At 36.0% G+C, this 20225-nt stretch overlaps 1 protein-coding gene across 1 annotated transcript in view; it reads right to left on the bottom strand.

Moving 5' to 3' along the window:
- The window catches only part of CACNA2D4 (calcium voltage-gated channel auxiliary subunit alpha2delta 4), a 132637-nt gene that overhangs the window by 101048 nt on the left and 11364 nt on the right, over positions 1–20225 (bottom strand). The window lies entirely within an intron of this gene.

The raw sequence follows: 20225 nt of genomic DNA on the forward strand, positions 1-20225 counted from the left end.
ATTAGTGAATGGAAAAAAATAATAAATAACAGAACAGAAACAAACAAAATAGAGACTGAAAAATTGCAAAGGGTCAACAAAATGAAAAGTTGATTTTTAAAAAAGATAAAATCAATAAACTGCTAGCTAGACTAACCAAGAACAAAGAGAGAGGACCCAAATGAACAAAATCAGAAATGAAAAGGGGATACATTGCAATGAATACCATAGAAATAGAGACCAATTATAAGCAACTATACACTAAGACAAACTGGAAAACCTAGAGGAAATGGATAAATTCCTGGACACATACAAGCTACCAAGATTGAATTGGAATACATAGAAAACCTGAACAGACCAATAACACATGATAAAATTGAACCAGTAATAAAAAGCCTCCCAACAAAGGAAAATCTAGGACCAGATAGACTCATTGCCAAATTGTACCAAACTATCAAAGAACTAACACCAATTATCCTCAAGTTATTCCAAAATATTGAAAAGGATGGAATTCTCCCTAACTCATGCTGTGAGGCCAGCATTACTCTAATATCAAAACCAGGTACAGACACAACAACAACAAAAGAAAACTACAGGGTAGTATCTCTGATGACCATAGATGCAAAAAATCCTCAACAAAATACTAACAAGCCAAATCCAACAGCACATTAAAAATATAATATGCCATGATCAAGTGGTATTTATACCAGGGATGCAAGGATGATTCAACATATGCAAATCAATAAAAGTAATATATCACATCAAAAGAATGATAGACAATAACCATATAATCATCTTCATAGATGACGAAAAATCATTTGATAAAATTCAGCATTGCTTCATGATTAGAAACTCACAGCAAACTAGGCATAGAAGGAAAATACCTCAACATAATAAAGGCCTTGTATGACAAACCCACAGGTAACATCATACTGAATGGGGAAAAGCTGAAAGCCTTTCCTCTAAGAGCTGGAACAAAACAAAGATGCCCACTTTCACCACTCCTATTCAACATAGCATTGGAAGTCCTAACCAGAGCAATCAGGCAAGAGAAAGAAATAAAAAGCATCCAAATTGGAAAAGAGGAAGTCAAACTATTCTTTGCAGATGACATAATCTTATATCTAGGAAAACCTAAAGACTCCACCAAAAAAACTCTTAGATCTGATAAATACATTCAGTACAGTTACAGGATATAAAGTCAACATACAAAAATCAGTAGCGTTTCTATATGCCAATAATGAACTAGCTGAGAAAGAAAACAAGAAGGCAATCTCATTTACAGTAACTAACAAAAAAGTACCTAGAAATAAATTTAACCAAGAAGGTGAAAGACCTGCATAAGGAAAGCTACAAAACTGATGAAAAAAACTGAAGAGGATACAAATTAAAATATTTTATGTTTATGGACTGGGATAATTAATATCATTAAAATGACCACAGTGCCCAAAGCAATCTACAGATTTAATGCAATTGTTATCAAAATACCAATGCCATTTTTTCACAAAAGTAGAAAAAAAATCATAAAATTCATATGAAACTGGAAAAAAAAAAAGCCAGAATAGCTAAAGCAATCCTGAGTAAAAACAAAAACAAAAACAAAAAACAAAGCTGGAGGCATCACACTGCCTGACTTTCAAAGTATGTTTCAAGGCTATAGTAATCCAAACAGCATGATATTGGTATAAAAACAGACATAAAGACCAATGAAACAGAATAGAGAACCCAGAAATAAATCCATAAATTTACAGTCAGCTAATTTTCTTTTAAAAAATTAATTACTTAATTAATTAGTTTTTAGTGGTAGGGTCTTGCTCTGCCACCCAGGCTGGAGTGCAATGGTGTGCAAGACTCACTGCAGTCTTGAACTCCTGGGCTCAAGCAATCCTCCCACCTCAGCCTTCCAAATAGCTAGGACGATAGCCGTGCGCCACCACACCTGGCTACATTTTTAAATTTTTTGTAGAGATAGGGGTCTCACTATGTTGCCCAGTCTGGCCTCAAACTCATGGCCTCACATCATCCTCCCACCTTGATCTCCTAAAGTGATGAGATTGCAAGTGTGAGCCACCATGCCTGACCTCAAGCCAGCTAATTTTCAACAAAGGCACCAAGAACATACAATAAGAAAAGAACAATCTGTTCAATAAATGGTGCTGGGAAAACTGAATTTCCATATGCAGAAGAATAAAACTGGATCCCTACCTCTCATGATTTACAAAAATCAACTCAAAATGGATTAAAAACTTAAATGCAAATCCCCAAACTATAAAGCTACTAGAAGAAAACGTAGGGGAAATACTTAAGAACATTGGTCTTTACAGAAATTTTATGGATAAGACCTCAAAAGCACAGGCAACAAAAAACAAAATAAACAAATGGGACTCTATTAAGCTAAAAAGCTTCTGCACAGCAAAGGAAACAATTTACAATGAAGAGACAACCTGTTGAATGAGGATTATTATTTGAAATATTTGAAAATATTTACGAACTATTCATCTGACAAGGGACTAATATCCAGACTATCTAAGAAACACAAACATCTCAACAGTAAAAACAAAACAAATAATCCCATTGAACTGTGGGCAAAGGACATGAATAGACATTTCTCAAAAGAAGACATACAAATGGCCAATAGATATATGAAAAAATGTTCAATATCATGAATCATAAGGGAAATGCAAATCAATACTACAAAGATATATCATCTCATCCCAGTTAGAATAGCTATTAATAAACACACACACACACACAAACAGATGCTAGCAAAGATGCAGAGAAAAAGAAACTCATATGCCATTGGTGGGAATGTAAATTAGTATAGCCACTGTGGAAAACAATACGGTGATTTCTCAAAAAACTAAAAATAGAACTACCATGTGATGCCATGACCTAGAATTTATCCAAAGGGAAAGAAATCTGTTTATCGAAGGTATACCTGCACTTGCATGTTTATCACAGCACTATTCACAATAGCAAAGATACAAAATCAACGTAAGTGTCCATCAAAACATGAATAAAGGAGATGTGGTATATACACACAATGGAATATTTGGCCATAAAAAATGAAATGCCACTTGCAGCAACATGGATGAACTGGAGGTTGTTATGTTAAGTGAAACAAGCCAGGCACAGAAAGACGAACATTGGCCTGGGAGTAGTGGCTCTTGCCTGTAATCCAAGCACTTTGGAAGGCTGAAGCAGAAGGATCACTTGAGGCCAGGAGTTCAAGACAAGCACTACGTGTTCTCATTCATATGTGGGAGCTAAAAAAGTTGATCTTATGGGGGTAGAGAGTAGAATGACAAATACCAGAGTCTGGGAAATGTGCGTGGTGGGTGGATGGAGGAGGAATAAAGAGAGGAAGGTTAGTGGGCACAAACATACAATTAGATAGAAGGAATGAGCTCTAATATTTGATAGCAGAGTAGGGTGACTATAGTTAGCAATGTATTGTATATTTCACAGTAGTTAGAAGAGAGGACTTTAAACGTTCCCAACACATATAAATGATAAATACTCCAGGTGATGGACACCCCGAAATACACTGACTTGATCATTACACATTCTATGCATATAACAAAATATTACATGTTCCCCATCAATATGTACAAATATTATGTATCAGTAAAAATAAGATGATAGCACATTCAAATATACCAATGTTCACAATAAATGTAAATATGCTTAACTTGCTAACTAGTAAAAGAGATTGCCAGTTTGGATAAAAATTTAAAAGCTATAAACTATTTTCAACAGATATGGCTAAAATGACAGCAAGTTTGAAAATAAAGGGATAAAGGAAAAAGTATATATCAGGTAAATATCAACCATGAGCATGCTGGTGTCACTCTATGACTATCAGACAAAAGACACATTAAAATAAAAAGTGTTGTAGGAGTTCATAAGGATCAAGCAAATATAAAATCAGCAAAGATATAGAAAATTTAAGCAATATGATTAACAAGCTTGATCTAATGGCATGTATAGAAGTTTTCATCCAACAATGAGAGTACACATGTTCTTCTCAAGCACATATGGAATATTTACAAAACTTGATATCACACTAGGCCATTAAAATAAATTTAAATTAATTTCCCTTATATGTACCAAATTCTTGGGCCACAAAGCAATTGATCTAAAAATTTAGAATAAAAAGGTAAATATAAATATTTATCTACATTTCCATATTTGTAAATTTAAAAACACACTTTTAAATAACTGAAATATTGAAGAAATCACAGATAAATTTCAAAATATTTAGAAGCAAATGATAATTAAAACACTACCTCTATACCAAAACTACAGGCAACAATAGAAAAAATAGACGGATTGGATATCAAAATTAAAAACCTGTATGTATCAAAGGCTACAGTCAACAGAGTGAAAAAGTAACCCATAGAATGGGAGCAAATATTTGGAAACCGTCAATCCGACAAGAGGTTAATATTCAGAATATATAAAGAACTCCTATGACTCAACAACAACACCTGATTTTAAAATGAGCCAAGAACTTGAACAGATATTTCTCAAAGATGAGCAAATGGCCAGTAAGCACATGAAAATATGTTCAAAGTCATTAATCATTAGGGGCATGCAAATCAAAGTTGCCGTTAGATACTACCTCACACCCATTAGGATGGCTACTACCAGGAAAACTAAAAAACACTAAACAAAAAGAAAACTCCAGAAAATAACAAGCTGGCAAGGATTTAGAAAAGTTGGAACCCTTGTGATAGAGGCCTCACCATTTTACATTCCCACGTGTGTGTGTGTGTATATGTATGTGCATGTACATATATATGTATACACGCAAAAGGAAATATTATTCAGCCTCAAAAAGAAGGTAAATTCTGACATATGCTACAACATGGATGGACCTTAAGGGCGTTATGCTAAGTGAAGTAAGCCCATCACAAAATGACAAATACTGTATGTTTTCACTTATATGATGTACATAGAATAGTTAAATTCATAGAGATAGGCATAGAATGAGGGTGCCAGAGGCTAGAGGGGAGAAGAGAATGGAAAGGTATTGTTTAATAAGTATAAAGTTTTGCAAGATAAAAAGAGTTTTGGAGATGGATGGTGGTGATTGTTGCACAACAATGAGAATGCACTTGTTATCAGTGATACTTTTAATAAGTTCACTTAAAATGGTTAAGCTAGTAAATTTTATATTATATATATTTTTGCCATAAATAAAAATAAAATTTAAAAAAACTCACTACCAATAAAAACCTGTGAGATGCAGCAAAAACAGAGCTTCTAGCGACATAGTGTAGAATTAACATTTATTTTAGAAATACAGGGAGGCTGAAACTTAAAGCTAAGTGTCTCATTTAAGAAGTTAGGAGGAGGAACAAAATAAACTCAAAGAAAGGGAAAAGAGAACTTAAGAAAGAGCTAAAATAGGTGAAATAGAAAATAGAGAAATAGTTAAGAGCAGTCAACAAAGACAAAAAATGATTGCTGACAAGACTAACAAAGTAGAGAAATCTATGGGGAATTGAAAAGAAAAAAATGCATAATACTATAAATTAAAAGGGGACACAATTACAGATACAGCAGAGACTTAAAATATGATAATAGGAGAGTAATAGATTCATACAAATAAATTTGAAAAGTCAGATAAAATGGATGGATTCTAAATAAAACTACTTCAAATTTTAAGGAATAGAAAGCCACATTAGCATTACAAGTGATCAATAAATCAAAGCAGTAATTTATCTTCCCATAAGAAAACATCAGGCCTACATGCTTTGTAGATGAAATCTATCAAGCATTTGAGGAAAAGATCATTCTAATCTTATTCAAATATTTCCAAAAACCAGAAAAAGAGGGACTACTCCCAAATATATTCTATGAAGTTAGTATAATTTTGAAAACCTAACAAGGATGGCAAAGGAATGAAAAATTATGGGACCATTTCACTTATAAATATAGAAGCAAAAATCCTAAACAAAATATTAACAAACCAAATCTGGCAATGCATAAAAGGATCATTTACTATAATCAAGTTAGGTTTCTCACAGGGATACAAGGATTGGTTAACATTAGAAAATTCAATAGTTAAGTAGGCAAAAGACAATATGCATTTCACAAAAGAGGATATACATACAGCTAATAACATATAAAGAAATGCTCAACTTCATGACTGATCAGGGAAATGCAATGCTAGACCACTATGAAATACTATTTTATACTAAAAAATTATTAGCAAAAAAATATTTTTTTGAGACAGGGTCTTGGTCTGTCACTCAGGCTGGAGTGCAGTGACATGATCACAACTCACTGCAGCCTCAGACTCCTGGGCTCAAGTAATCCTCCCACCTCAGTCTCCTGAATAGCACCACAGGTGCACGCCACCATGACTGGCTGATTTTCATTTTTAAAAAATTTTTTGGTGGAGATGATGTCTCACTATGTTGCCCAGGCTGGTCTTGAATTCCTGGGATCAAGCGATCCCCCTGACTTGGCCTCCCAAAGTGCTGGGATTACAGGTGTGAGTCACTGCACCTGGCCAACAAAAAACTTCTAAGTTTAACAACATTCAGAGTTAGATAAATTGTTCATCAATGGGATCTCTTATTCATTGATTGTGGGAATATAATTGGTGTGAGTATTTTGGAAAAAAATTTGGAATTTTCTTTTCAAAGTTGAATACCCACATATCTTAGGGCCTAGCAATTCCATTCCTAGGTATATACCCAAGAGACACTTTCGTAATACGTCTCAGGAGACATGTGTAAGAATTTTCATAATAACACTGTTCACAAAAGTAAAAAACAAAGAAGAAAAACAAAAACTGGAAAAAACCCAGATGGCATCAAAAGGATGGATAAATTTGCCCCAAAGAATATGTGACAGCCCATTGAGCACAATGCTCAATGGAAAGCAAGCTCTAAAAGCCTATATACTAAACCAGTTTTATAAATTTCAACAACAACAACAACAACAAACAACAAAAACAAAGCAGAGAGTGGATTCTGGGACGATGGTGGAGTAGCAAGCACCAGGAATCTATATCCCCATGTAGACAACAACTGCGCTGGTAGAATCTGTCTGCTGTAACTATTTTGGAACTCTGCAGTCTATTAAAGATTTGCAACTTCCAGGGGAGGTCTTGGGTGGTAAATTGCAGTTAATTTCTGTTTATTTTAGCTTTTAGCACAGTAGCAGCTACTCATGCCCCAGCCCAGTGCTGGGCAGGTATGCATGTGTTCTTGGAACACTTTACACAGCTTGTAGGAGCCAGGGTGAGCAAAAAGAATCCTGTCCTCCATATTGAGGTTCTGTGCTCTGATTGCTGATTGCTGCTTCTGATCACAAAAGTGCAAATAAAGAAGTGTCTGTGCATTGTTGTACTTCCTCCCATTGCTGCAAACCTCTCTTCCTATACTGAGGTTATTTTCAGGATATTTAAAGAGCCAGTGATCATTTTCCCCCTTCATTTTCTTATTTTCTGCTTTTGTGAGCCAGACATTAAAAACTAAAATATTCAAAAACAACTGCATAGGAAATTAGAAAGTGACCATGCGTACCCAGAATAAGGCTTAGAAAAGACCTGACAAGAACTTAAGTTTACACCTCAGGCTGAGCCTCAGCACAGAAGCAGCCTACAACAATTTTTTAAAAATAACAAAAACAGGAAACTCTAGAGAAGGAGAGTATGATTTCCAGAGCTACCATATGAATGTTCAGTTCAAATGTAAATTGAAATGTCCACTTTTTAACAAAAATTACAAGGCATGCAAAAAGAAAAGTGTGGCCCATTCAGAGGGAAAAAATAAACCAACAGAAACTATCTCTGAAAAATACCTGATGGTAGATCTATCAAGCAAAGACTTTACAACAACTGTCTTTGAGACATACAAAGAACTAAAGAAAGATGTGGAAAAAGTCAAGAAACAATATATGAACGAAATGAAAATATCAGTAAAGAGATGAGAAATCTAAAAGTAAATTTAAAATTATTCTGGAGCTGAAAATATAGTAACTGAAACTTTAAAAATCCACCAGAGGGATTCAAAGGCATATTTGAGAAGGTGGAAGAGAGAATCGGTGAAATTGAAGATAGGACAATGGAAATTATTGAGTTTAAGGGACAGAAAGGAAAAAGCTTAAAGAAAAGTGAATGGAGTCTAAGAAAACTATAGGAAACCATCAAGTTGACCAACGTATGCATTGTGAGAGTCTCAAAAGGAGAAGAGTGACAAAAATTTTGAAGAAATAATGAGAGTATTTGAAGAAATAATGGCTGAAAACTCCCCAAATTTGATGAAGGACATGAATATAAACATCCAAATATGAACTCTAAGTAAAATCAACTCAAAGAGATCCACACACAGGAGAGACATTACAATCAAAAGTTCAAAAGGCAAAGATAAAGAGGGAAGCTTAAAAGTGCAACTGAAAAGGGACTCATCATATACAGGGGACTATCAATAAAATAATCAGTAGATTTCTCATCAGAAATTTGCAGGCCAGAGTTGATGAACTGATATATTCAAAGTGCTAAAAGAGAATTTAAACAAGCTCATCAACCAAGAATCCTCTATCTGGCAAAACTATCTTTCAAAAGTGAGAGAGAAATTAAGACATTCCTGTATTTTAAAATGCTGAAGGAGTTTTTTGCTAATAGACCTGCCCTGTAAGAAATGCTCAAGGGATTCCTGCAGGGTGAAATGAAAGGACACTAGACAGTAACTTGAAGCCATATTTAAAAAATAAAGGTCTCATAAAGGAAAATACATGGGCAATTATGAAAGCTAATATTATTGTAACACTGATTTTAACTCTACTGCTTGTTTTCTGCATGATTTAAGAGACTAACACATTTTACAAAGCCAGTACTAGGCTGAAAACTTGTATTATTGTAACACAAAATTTTGTTTTCTACAGAATTTAAAAGACTAATGCATTCAAAAGAATTATTAAGACAGAGAGGGAGAGTGAGATGGCTGAATAGAAGCCTCTCACCAGTCATCTTCCCCAAAGGAACACCAAATTTAACAACAATCTGCACAAAAAAAGCATCTTCATAAGAGGCAAAAATCAAATAAGCAAAAACAGTACCTGATTTTAACTCCGTATCACTGAAAGAGGCATTGAAGAGGTTATACAAAACAGTCTTGAATTGTTGATGCCACCCATGCCAAACCCCCTTTGGTGGCCACACGCCACAGAGAGAGAATCTAAGTACTTGGGAGAGGGAAGATGCAGTGATTGTGGGACTTTGCATTGGAACTCAGTGCTGCCAACCCCAGGCAGAACTCAGATGGTGCCCACAGAGGGAGCCTAGTCAGACAGGAATCGCCCATCCCAGCAGCCAGAACCTGAGTCTTGGCAAGCCTCACCATCACGGGCCAAAAGTGCCCTGGGGTCCTAAATAAACTTGAAAGGCAATCTAGGCCACAAGGAATGCAACTCATAGGCAAGTTCTAGTGCTCTGCTGGCCTTGGAGCCAGTGGACTTGGGGGACACACAATCTAGTGAAATACCAGGTGGGGCAGCCAAGGGAATGCTTTGTGTTACTCCACCCTTAACCCCAGGCAGCATAGCTTGTAGCTCCAAAAGAGACCCCTTCCTTCCACTTGAGAAGATGAGAGGGTAAAGAGCACTTTGCCTTGCAACTTGGATACCAGCTCAGCCACAGTAGGATAGAGCACTGGGCATGGTCCTGAGGCCCCCATTCCAGGTCCTAGCTCCTGGGTGACGTTTCTAGACACACTCTGGTCTACAAGAGAACCTGCTGCATTGAAGGGAAGAGCTCAGTCCTTGACAAGATTCATCACTGGCTAACTAAAGAGCCCTTGGCCGGGCGCGGTGGCTCACGCCTGTCATCCCAGCACTTTGGGAGTTCGAGACGGGCAGATCACAACATCAGGAGATTGAGACCATCCTGGCGAACACGGTGAAACCCCGTCTCTACTAAAAAATACAAAAAAAAACTAGCTGGGCAAGGTGGCGGGCGCCTGTAGTCCCAGCTACTCGGGAGGCTGAGGCAGGAGAATGGCGTAAACCCGGGAGGCGGAGCTTGCAGTGAGCTGAGATCCGGCCACTGCACTCCAGCCTGGGCCACAGAGCGAGACTCCGTCTCAAAAGTAAATAAATAAATAAATAAATAAATAGCGAGCCCTTGGGCCCTGAATAATCAGTATTGGTAATCAGGTAGTACACACTGTGGGCCTTGAGTTAGACTCTGAGACATGCTGGCTTCAGGTGTGACCCAGCACATTCACAGCTGTGGTGGTGATGAGGAGAGACTCCTGCTTGAGAAAAGCAGAGGGAAGCATACAGTGGACTTTGTCTTGCAGCTTAGGCATCAGCTTGGACACAGTCGGGGTGGAGCACAAAGTGGGCTGTTAGAGTCCCTGATTCCAGGCCCTGGGTCTTGGGCAGAACTTCTGGACCTACCCTGGGCCAGAGGGGAGTCCACTGCCTTGAAGAATGAGTCTCACAAACTGACTGAAGAGCCCTTGGGTCTTTAAGTGAACATTGGCAGTAGCCTGGCAGTACTTCCTGTGGGCCTGTGGTGGCGGTGGACATGAGGAGGGACTCTTCTGCCTGGGAAAAGGGGAGGGAAGAGTGGAAAATACTTTGTCTCGTGGTTTGAGTACCAGCTCAGCTGCAGTAGAATAGAGCACCAGGTAGATTTCTAAGGTTTATGACTCCAGGTTCTGGCTCCTGGGCTGCTTCTATGGGCCTGCCCAGGATCCGGGGGAGCTTGCTCCCCTGAAGGGAAGGACACAAGCCTGGCTGGCTTCACCACCTGCTGATCAGAGAGCCTTAGGGCTTTGAGTGAACATAGGCAATAGGCAGGTAGTGGTTACAGTGGGCCTTGGGAGAGGCCCTGTGCTGCCCTGGTTTCAGGTCTGACCCAGCATGTTCCCGGTGATGGTGGTGGATACAAGGGTGCTTTGTCACCCCTCCTCCAGCTCCAGGCAGCTCAGCAGAGACAGAAGCAGAGAGAGAGACTTTGTCTGTCTGGGAGACAGTAAGGGGAGATAACAAATCTCTGCCTGATAATGGAGAGAATTCTTTCAGATCTTATCCAAGAACACCAAAATGGTATCTCTGCAAGTCTACAAGAACCACAGTGTTAACTGGGCTTGAGGTATTCCCTCATGCAGATATGGCTGTAGTGACCAAACACTTAGATCACAACACCCAAGTCCCTCTGAATACCTAGAAACCACCCCAAGAAGGATAAATACAAACTTTCATTCTTCACAGCCCAGACTGTGAAGATTATAATAAATACCTAACTCTCCAATGCCCAGACACTGGAGAGCATCCGCAAGCATCAAGACCATCCAAGGAAACATGATCTCACCAAACAAATTAAATAAGCCACCAGAGAGCAATCTGAGAGAGAGAGCGAGAGAGAGAGAGAGGTGACCTTTCAGACAGAGAATTAAAAATAGCTGTTTGGGGAAAACTCAAAGAAATTCAAGATAACACAGAGAAGGAATTCAGAATCCTATCAGATAAATTTAACAAAGAAATTGAAATAATTTGAAAGAATGAAGTAGAAATTTTGAAGTTGAAAAATACAACAGAGGCGGGGTGCTGTGGCTCACGCCTGTGATCCCAGCACTTTGAGAGGCCAAGGTGGGCGGATCACTTGAGGTCAGCAGTTCAAGACCACCATGGCCAACATGATGAAACCCTGTATCTACTAAAAAAATACAAAAATTAGCCAGGTGTAGTGGCATGCACCTGAAGTCCCTGCTACTTGGGAGGCTAAGGCAGGAGAATAGCTTGAACTCAGGTGGCAGAGGTTGCAGTGAGCTGAGATCACATCACTGCACTCCAGCCTGGGCAACACAGCGAGACTGTCTCAAAAAAAAAGAGAAAAATGTGACTGACAAACTGAAGAATGCATCAGAATCTCGTAATAGCAGAATTGATCAAGCAGAAGAAAGAATTAGTAAGCTTGAAGACAGGCTATTTGAAAATACATGGAGGAGACAAATAGAAAAAAAGATTTTTTAAAAAGTAGCATGCCTACAAGGTTTAGAAGGTAGCCTCAAAAAAGCAAATCTAAGAGTTATTGGCCTAAAAAAGGAGGTAGAGAGAGAGAGACATTGGGATAGAAAGTTTATTCAAAAGAATACTAATGGAGAACTTCCCAAATCCAGAAAAATATACCAATAATCAAGCACAAGAAGCTTACCAAGCAGATAGAACACTAAGCAGATTTAACCCAGAGTTGACTAGTTCAAGGCATTTAATAATCAAACTCCCAAAGGTCAAGGATAAAGAAAGGATACTAAAAACATAAGGAGAAAACAAACAGATAACAGAAAATGGAGCTCCAATATGTTTGACAGCTGACTTCTCAGTGGAAACCTTACAGGCCAGGAGAGAGTAGCATGACGGATTTAAAGTTCTAAAGTAAAAAAAACACTTTTACCCTAGAGTAGCATATCCAAAAAAATCATTCAAATATGAAGGAGAAATAAAGACTTTCCCAGACAAACAGAAGCTGAGGGATTTCATCAACACAAGACCTGTCCTATAAGAAATGCTAAAGGAAGTTCTTCAATCTGAAAGAAAATGACATTAATGAGCAATAAGAAATCATCTGAAGGTACAAAGCTCAATGGTAATAGTAAATACATAAAAAAACACAGAATATTGTAACACTATAATTGCGATATGTAAACTATTAATATCTTAAGTGGAAAAACAGAAAGATGAGCTGATCAAAAATAATAACTATAACTTTTCAAGACATAGTTCACAAACAGTTAAAAAGCAGAGGGACAAAGTTAAAATGCAAAGTTTTTATTAGTTTTCTTTTTGCTTGTTTGTTTGTTTATGCAATCAGTATTAAGTTGTCATCAGTTTAAAATAATGGGTTATAAGATATTATTTGCAAGCCTCATGGTAACTGCAAATCCAAAAGTATACAATGAATACACAAAAAATAAAAAGCAATAAATTAAAATATGCCACCAGAGAAAATCACCCTCACTAAAAGGAAGACCAGAAAAAAGGAAAAAAGAGAAGCACAAAACAACCAGAAAACAGTAACAAAATGGCAGGAGTAAGTCCTTACTTATCAATAACATGAGTATAAATGGACTCAACACTCCACTCAAAAGACATAGAATGAATGAATGGATTTAAAAAACAAAACAAAACAAAGCTTGGGCACATGTTCTCAGGACCCCCTGAGGACTGTGTCATTGGCAAAAAAATTTTTAAAAACCTAAAAACAAACAAACAAAAAACACAGCAAGACCATTGATCTGTTGCCTATAAGAAACACACTTCAACTGTAAAGACACACATTGAAAATAAAGGAATGGGGAAAGATGTTCAATGCAAAAGGAAACCAAAAAAAGAGCAGGAGCAGCTATACTTACATCAGACAAGATAGATTTCAAGACAAAAACCATAAAGAGAGACAAAGAATGTCATTAGAAAATGATAAACAGGTCAATTCAGCAAGAGGATATAACAATTGTAAAAATATATTTACTAGAGCACCTAGATATATAAAGCTAATATTATTAGAGCTAAAGAGAGAGATAGACCCCAATACAATAATAGCTGGAGACTTCAACACCCCACTTTCAGCATTAGACAAATCATCCAGACAGAAAATCAACAAAGAAACATCATACTTAATCTGTACTGTGGGCCAAATAGACTTAATAGATATTTACAAAACATTTCCCTCAATGGCTACAGAATACAAATTATTTTCAGCACATGGATCATTCTCAAGGACAGAGTATATTTAGGCCAGAAAATAAGTCTCAAAACATTTCAAAAAGTTGAAATAATATGAAGTATTTTCTCAGATCACAATGGAATAAAACTAGAACTCAACAAGAAGAGGAATTTTGAAAACTATACAGAAACATGGAAATTAAACAGTATGCTATAGAATGATCATTCAATGAAGAGATTAAGAAGGAAAATTGAAAAATTTCTTGAAACAAATGATAATGGACACACAACATACTAAAACCTATGGGATACAGCAAATGCAGTACTAAGATGGAATTTTATAGCTATAAGTGTCTATATCAGGAAAGTAGAAAAATTTTAAATAATCTAACAATACATCCTGAAGAACTAGAAAAGCAAAAGCAAACCAAACCCAAAGTTAGTAGAAGAAAAGAAATAATAAAGATCAAAACAGAAATAAGTGAAATTGAAATGATAAAAAAATACAAAAGATCAATGAAATGAAAAAGTTGGTTTTTTAAAAAGATAAACAAAATTGACAAACTTTTAGCCCCACTAAGAACAAAAGAGAGAAGACTCAAATATATAAAATCATAGATGAAAAAAGAGACATTACAACTGATACCACAGAAATTCAAAGGATCATTAGAAGCTACTATGAGCAAATATATGCCAATAAATTGGAAAACCTAGAAGAAATGAATAAATTCCTAGACACATACAACCTACTAAGATTGAACCATGAAGAAATCCAGAACCTGAACAGATCAATAACAAATAATGCTATTGAACCCATTATAAAAAGTCTCTTAGCAAAGAAAAGACTGGAACCTGATGGTTTCAGAATTGCTGAATTTTACCAAAAATTTAAGAAATAACTGATACCAATCATACTTAAACTTTATGAAAAATAGAGGCAGAGGAAATACTTCCAAACTCAGTATACAAGGCCGGCATTATCCTGATACTGAAACCCAAAAAAGACATATCAAAACAAAAACCAAACAAACAAAAAGCCTACAGGCCAATATCCCTGAAGAGCATTGATGCAAAAATTCTCAATGAAAACACTAACAAAGCGAATACAACAATATATCAAAAAGATCACTCATTATGCCTAAGAGATGAACCTTGCAAAGAGATGAACCATGCAAAGATGGTTCAACAAATGCGAATCAGTCAATATAATACATCTTACCAACAGAAAGAAGGACAAAAACCATATGATCATTTCAATTGATGCAGAATAAGCATTTGATAAAATTCAACATCTCTGCAAGGTAAAAACCCTAAAAAAACTGGCTATACAAGGAACGTACCTCAACATAATAAAAACCAGATACAACAGATCCACAGCTAGTATCATATTAGATGGGGAAAGACTGAAAGCCTTTCCTCTAAGATCTGGAACAAGACAAGGATGTCCATTTTCACCACCATTATTCAACATAGTACTGAAAGTCCTACCCAGAGCAGTCAGACAAGAGAAAAAAATTAAGGGACTCCAAATTCAAAAAGAAGAAGTCAAATTATCCTTGTTTGCAGATAATATGATCTTATATTTGGAAAAACCTAAATACTCCACCAAAAAACTATTAGAACTGATAAACAAACTCAGTAAAGTTGCAGGAGACAAAGTCAACATACAATGATCAGTAACATTTCTATATGCAAACAGCAAACAATCTGAAAAAGAAATCAAGAAAGTAATCCCATTTACAACAGCCACAAATAAAATAAAATACCTGGAAATTAATTTAACCAAAAAAGTGAAAGGTCTCTACAAGGAAAATTATAAAATTGATGCAAGAAATTGAAGAGAACACAAAAAAATGGAAAATATTCCATGTTCATGGATTGGAAGAATTAATATAGTTAAAATGTCCATACTATCCAAAGCAATCTACACATTCAGTGCAATCCCTATCAAAATACCAATGACATTCTTCACAGATATAGAAAAAGCAATTCAAAAATGTATATGGAACCAAAAAAGACCTAGAAGAGCCAAAGCTATACTGAGCAAAAAGAACACAACTGGAGGAATAACATTACCTGACTTCAAATTATGCTACAGAGCTATAGTAACAAAAACAGCATGGCACTGGCATAAAAACAGACACATAGACCAATGGAACAGAATAGAGAATGCAGAAATGAAACCATACATCTACAGTGAACTCATGTTTTTACAAAGGTGCCAAGTACATACATTGGGGACAGGATAGTCTCTTCAATAAATGGTGCTAGGAAAATTGGATATTCATATGCAGAAGAATGAAACTAGACTCCTATCTCTCACCATATACCAAAATTAAATAAAAATGGATTAAATACTTAAACCTAAGACCTGAAACGATGAAACTACTAAAAGAAAACATTGGAGCAACTCTCCAGGACATTGAACTGGGTAAGGATGTCCTGAGTAATACCCCACAAGCACATGCAACCAAAGCAAACATTGATAAATGGGATCATATCAAGTTAAAAAGCTTCTGCACAGCAAAAGAAACAATCAACAAAGTAAACAGACAATGCACAGAATGGGAGAAAATATTTGCAAAGTCCTATCCATCTGAGAAGGGATTAATAACCAGAATACATAAGAAGCTCGAACAACTCAATGAGAAAAAAAAAATCAAATAATCTGATTTTTAAATGGGCAAAAATCTGAATGTACATGTCTCAAAAGAAGAAAGACAAATGGTAAACAGGTATATAAAGAGGCTCAACATCATTGATTATCAGAGAAATACAAATCAAAACTACAATGAGATATCATCTCACCCCAATTAAAATGGCTTGTATTCAAACAACAGGCAATTACAAATGCTGGCAAGGACTTGGGGAAACTCATACACTCATACACTGTTGGTGAGAATGCAAATTAGTACAACCACTATGGAGAACAGTTTTGAGGTTCCTCAAAAAACTAGAAATAGAGCTACCATATGATCCAGCCATCCCACTGCTAGGTATCTACCTAAAAGAAAGAAAATCCGTATATTGAAGAGATATCTGCACTCCCATGTTTATTGCAGCACTATTTACAATAGCCTAGATTCATAAACAATCTAAATATCCATCAACATTAGATGAATGGATAAAGAAAATGTGGTACATGTACACAATGGAGTACTATTCAGTCATAAAGAGAATGAGATTCTGTCATTTGCAATAACATGAATGGAACCAGAGGCCACTATGTTAAGTGAAATATGTCAGGTACATAAAGAAACTTCACGTCTCACTTTTTTGTGGGAGCTAAAAATTAAAACAACTGAACCCATAGAGATAAAAATTAGAACAATAGCTACCAGAGGCTGGGAAGGGTAGTGATGGGGTGGGGGAGAAGTGGGATGGTTAATGAGTACAAAAATTAGAAAGAATTGATAAGATCTAGTATTTAATAGCACAACAGGGTAACTATAGTCAGTAATAATTTAATTTTACATTTTAAAATAACTAAAAGAGTATAATTGGATTGCTTGTAACACAAAGGATAAATGCTTGAGGCAATGGATACCCCATTTGCCCTGATGTGATTATTACATGTTGTATGCCTATATCAAAATATCTCATATATCTCATAAATATATACACATACTATATACCACAAAAATTAAAAATTAAAAAACAAGAATTATTAGTTTGTGGTTTTGGGCACACAATGTATAAAGAAGGAATTTTGTGACAACAACAACCAAAAGGGGTAGATAAGGAGCTGTAAAGGAGCCAAGTTTTTGTATGTTATTGAAGTCAAGCTGTTATAAAGCCAAATTAGAATGTTATAATTTTAAGATGTTAAATGTAATCCCTCTGGTAACCAGAAATAAAATAACTTTAGAATACATATAAAAGGAAATGAGAAAGAAATTTAAATGTTTCCCTACAAAAAATCGACTAAACATAAAAGAAGACAGTAATGCAGAAAATGAGGAACAAAAAAGCTTAAGGCTTATAGAAAACAAATAGCAAAATGACAGAAATAAGTCCCTCAACAGTAATTACTTTAAATATAAATGGATCAAACTTTCCAATCAAAACACAGACATTGGCAGAATGGATAAAAACATAAAACTAGCAAGCAAAACTCAGGAGCATATTAGAAAGATTACACACCATAACCAAATAGGACTTATTCCTGGAATGCAAGGAAGGTTCAACATATGAAAATTGATCAATATAATATACACATTAACATAATGAAGGGAAAAAATTCCATGGCCATCCCAATGGATGCATAAAAATCATTTCACAAAATTAAACATCCTTTGATGACAAAAACATTAAAAAACTAGCAATAGAATAAAACTGATATAAAAATCATATATGGAAAACCACATCTCAAACATCATACTCTATGGTGAAAGACTAGAAGCTTTTTTTTTTATTATCAAAAACAAGACCAGGATGTGCACTTTTGCCACTTCTACTCAATATAGTATTGGAAATTTTAGCTAGAGCAATTAGGTATAAAAAAGAAATAAAATGGCATTCAAACTGGAAAGAAAGAATTAAAATTATGTCTGTTCACAGATGATCTCATATGTAGAATGCCCTAAACATTCCACAAAAAACTCTTAGATCTAATAAATAAATTCAGCAAAGTATCAGGGGACAAACTCAACACACAAAAATCAGTTGCATTTCTATACATTAACAGTGAATAATCTGAGAAATTATTTTTAAAAATCCTATTTACAATAACATCAAAAAGAATAAAATATTTAGGAATTAGCTTAACCAATGAGGTGAAAGACTTGAACAATGAAAACTATGAAATATTGCTGAAAGAAATTAAGGATAGGAATAATGAAAACACATTCCATATTCATAGACTGAAATACTTAATATTGTTAAGATGTCAGTACTGCCCAAGGTGGTCTACTGATTCAGTGCAATCCCTATCAAAATCTCAACAGCAAGAGAAACTCATTCTAAAATGTATATGGAACCTCAAGAAACCCCAAATAGCCCAAACAATTTGGGGGAAAGAAAAACCTATGGAGGCCCACTTCCTGATTTTTAAATTACTGAAAAACTACAGTAATCAAAACAGCATGGTATTGGCATAAAGAGAGGTATATAGACCAATGAAATAGGATAAAAATCCCAGAAATAAACCCTCACATATATGATTAAATGATTTTTGACAAGAGTACCAAGACCATTCAATGGAAGAAAGGCAATCTTTTCAACAAACGGTGCTAGGGCAACTGTATATCCACATGCAAAAAAGTGAAGTTGAACTCTTACCTAATACCACATATAAAAATTAACTAAAATGGAAATGTAAGACCTAAAACCATAAAACTCCTGTTAGAAAACATAGGGGAAACACTTTATGACATTAGAGTTGGCAGTCATTTCTTGGATATGACAGCAAAGGCATAGGCAACAAAAGATAAAATAACCAAATTGGATTTCAGAAAAAAATTAAAAGTTTGTTCATCAAAAGACAATATGAACAGAGTAAAAAGGCAGCCCACAGAATGGGAGAAATTATTTGCAAATCACATATCTGATAAAGGATCAACATTTAGAATATATAGATAACTCATAAAACTCAACAACAATAAAAATAGTGCAATTCAAAATAGTGAGAATTGCACTATTTTTTTGCACTATTTGCCTCTCTCTACTGACTGATGAGTTCACATCTGGACTGTGCTGTTTACGTATAAGTTGGCGTCTCTGGAAGCCCTGATGTGGCAGGAATATTTACAGGAATTCCACCCTGGGGTAGACAGAAGGGGCATGTGGGCTGCATAGAAGAAGGATAACTCTATTCATTGAAGCTTCAGGGAACCAAAACAGCCGCAATAGCTAGCTGTGAATTCTGGCAGAACACAATGTCAACTATGGGAACTGCAGGAGCTCTGAGGTCCCTTTGCACTCCGAGAGAGAGAATGACTTTCCAGCCTGTGGACACAGAGGAGTCCTTTCGGGCCTTTCTGGTTTCCTGTTTCAGAAAAGTGGGATAACTTCCTGGACTGTGTGCTAAACTATAAAAATGGGTTGGGGTGAAATGGAGAGCCAATTTATTTTAAATGGGAACCAAAAAGAGGTAGAACTCTTGGAAACTTTGTGCTCTGTGTGTTCTATTTTTATTGATGGACTCTATTAAGTTGGCCACTAGCCACAGAGTGGCCTGTGCCATTTTCTGGATTGCTGTTGAACACTCTTGGCGCGTGCGCCTCATTTTTCCAATTGGGACATAAAGTCCTTAAGGTAAAGAATTGTTTTATCCTTCTTTGTATCTCCCAAAGTACTTTTCATGGGACAGGAGCTTCATGTGGGCATTCAATGACTGGTTTCATGGTGTTTGATGGTTTCATTCATTCATTCATTCATTCATCCATTCCACAGCCCTTTAATATGTGCATATCATGCAGTGAGAAGGACTAAAGTGTGGGCTTGGAGATGCTTTGGGATAAGAGGACCAGCTCCATTCACTGGGGACCTGAGTGGCAGGGTCCATCTTCAATGCCCCTATTGTCTTATTTCCAGAGAAGAATCCCAGAAGGTCATGG

The sequence above is a fragment of the Papio anubis genome, chromosome 9 (genome assembly GCF_008728515.1).
Source record: "Papio anubis isolate 15944 chromosome 9, Panubis1.0, whole genome shotgun sequence".
Classification (NCBI taxonomy): domain Eukaryota; kingdom Metazoa; phylum Chordata; class Mammalia; order Primates; family Cercopithecidae; genus Papio; species Papio anubis.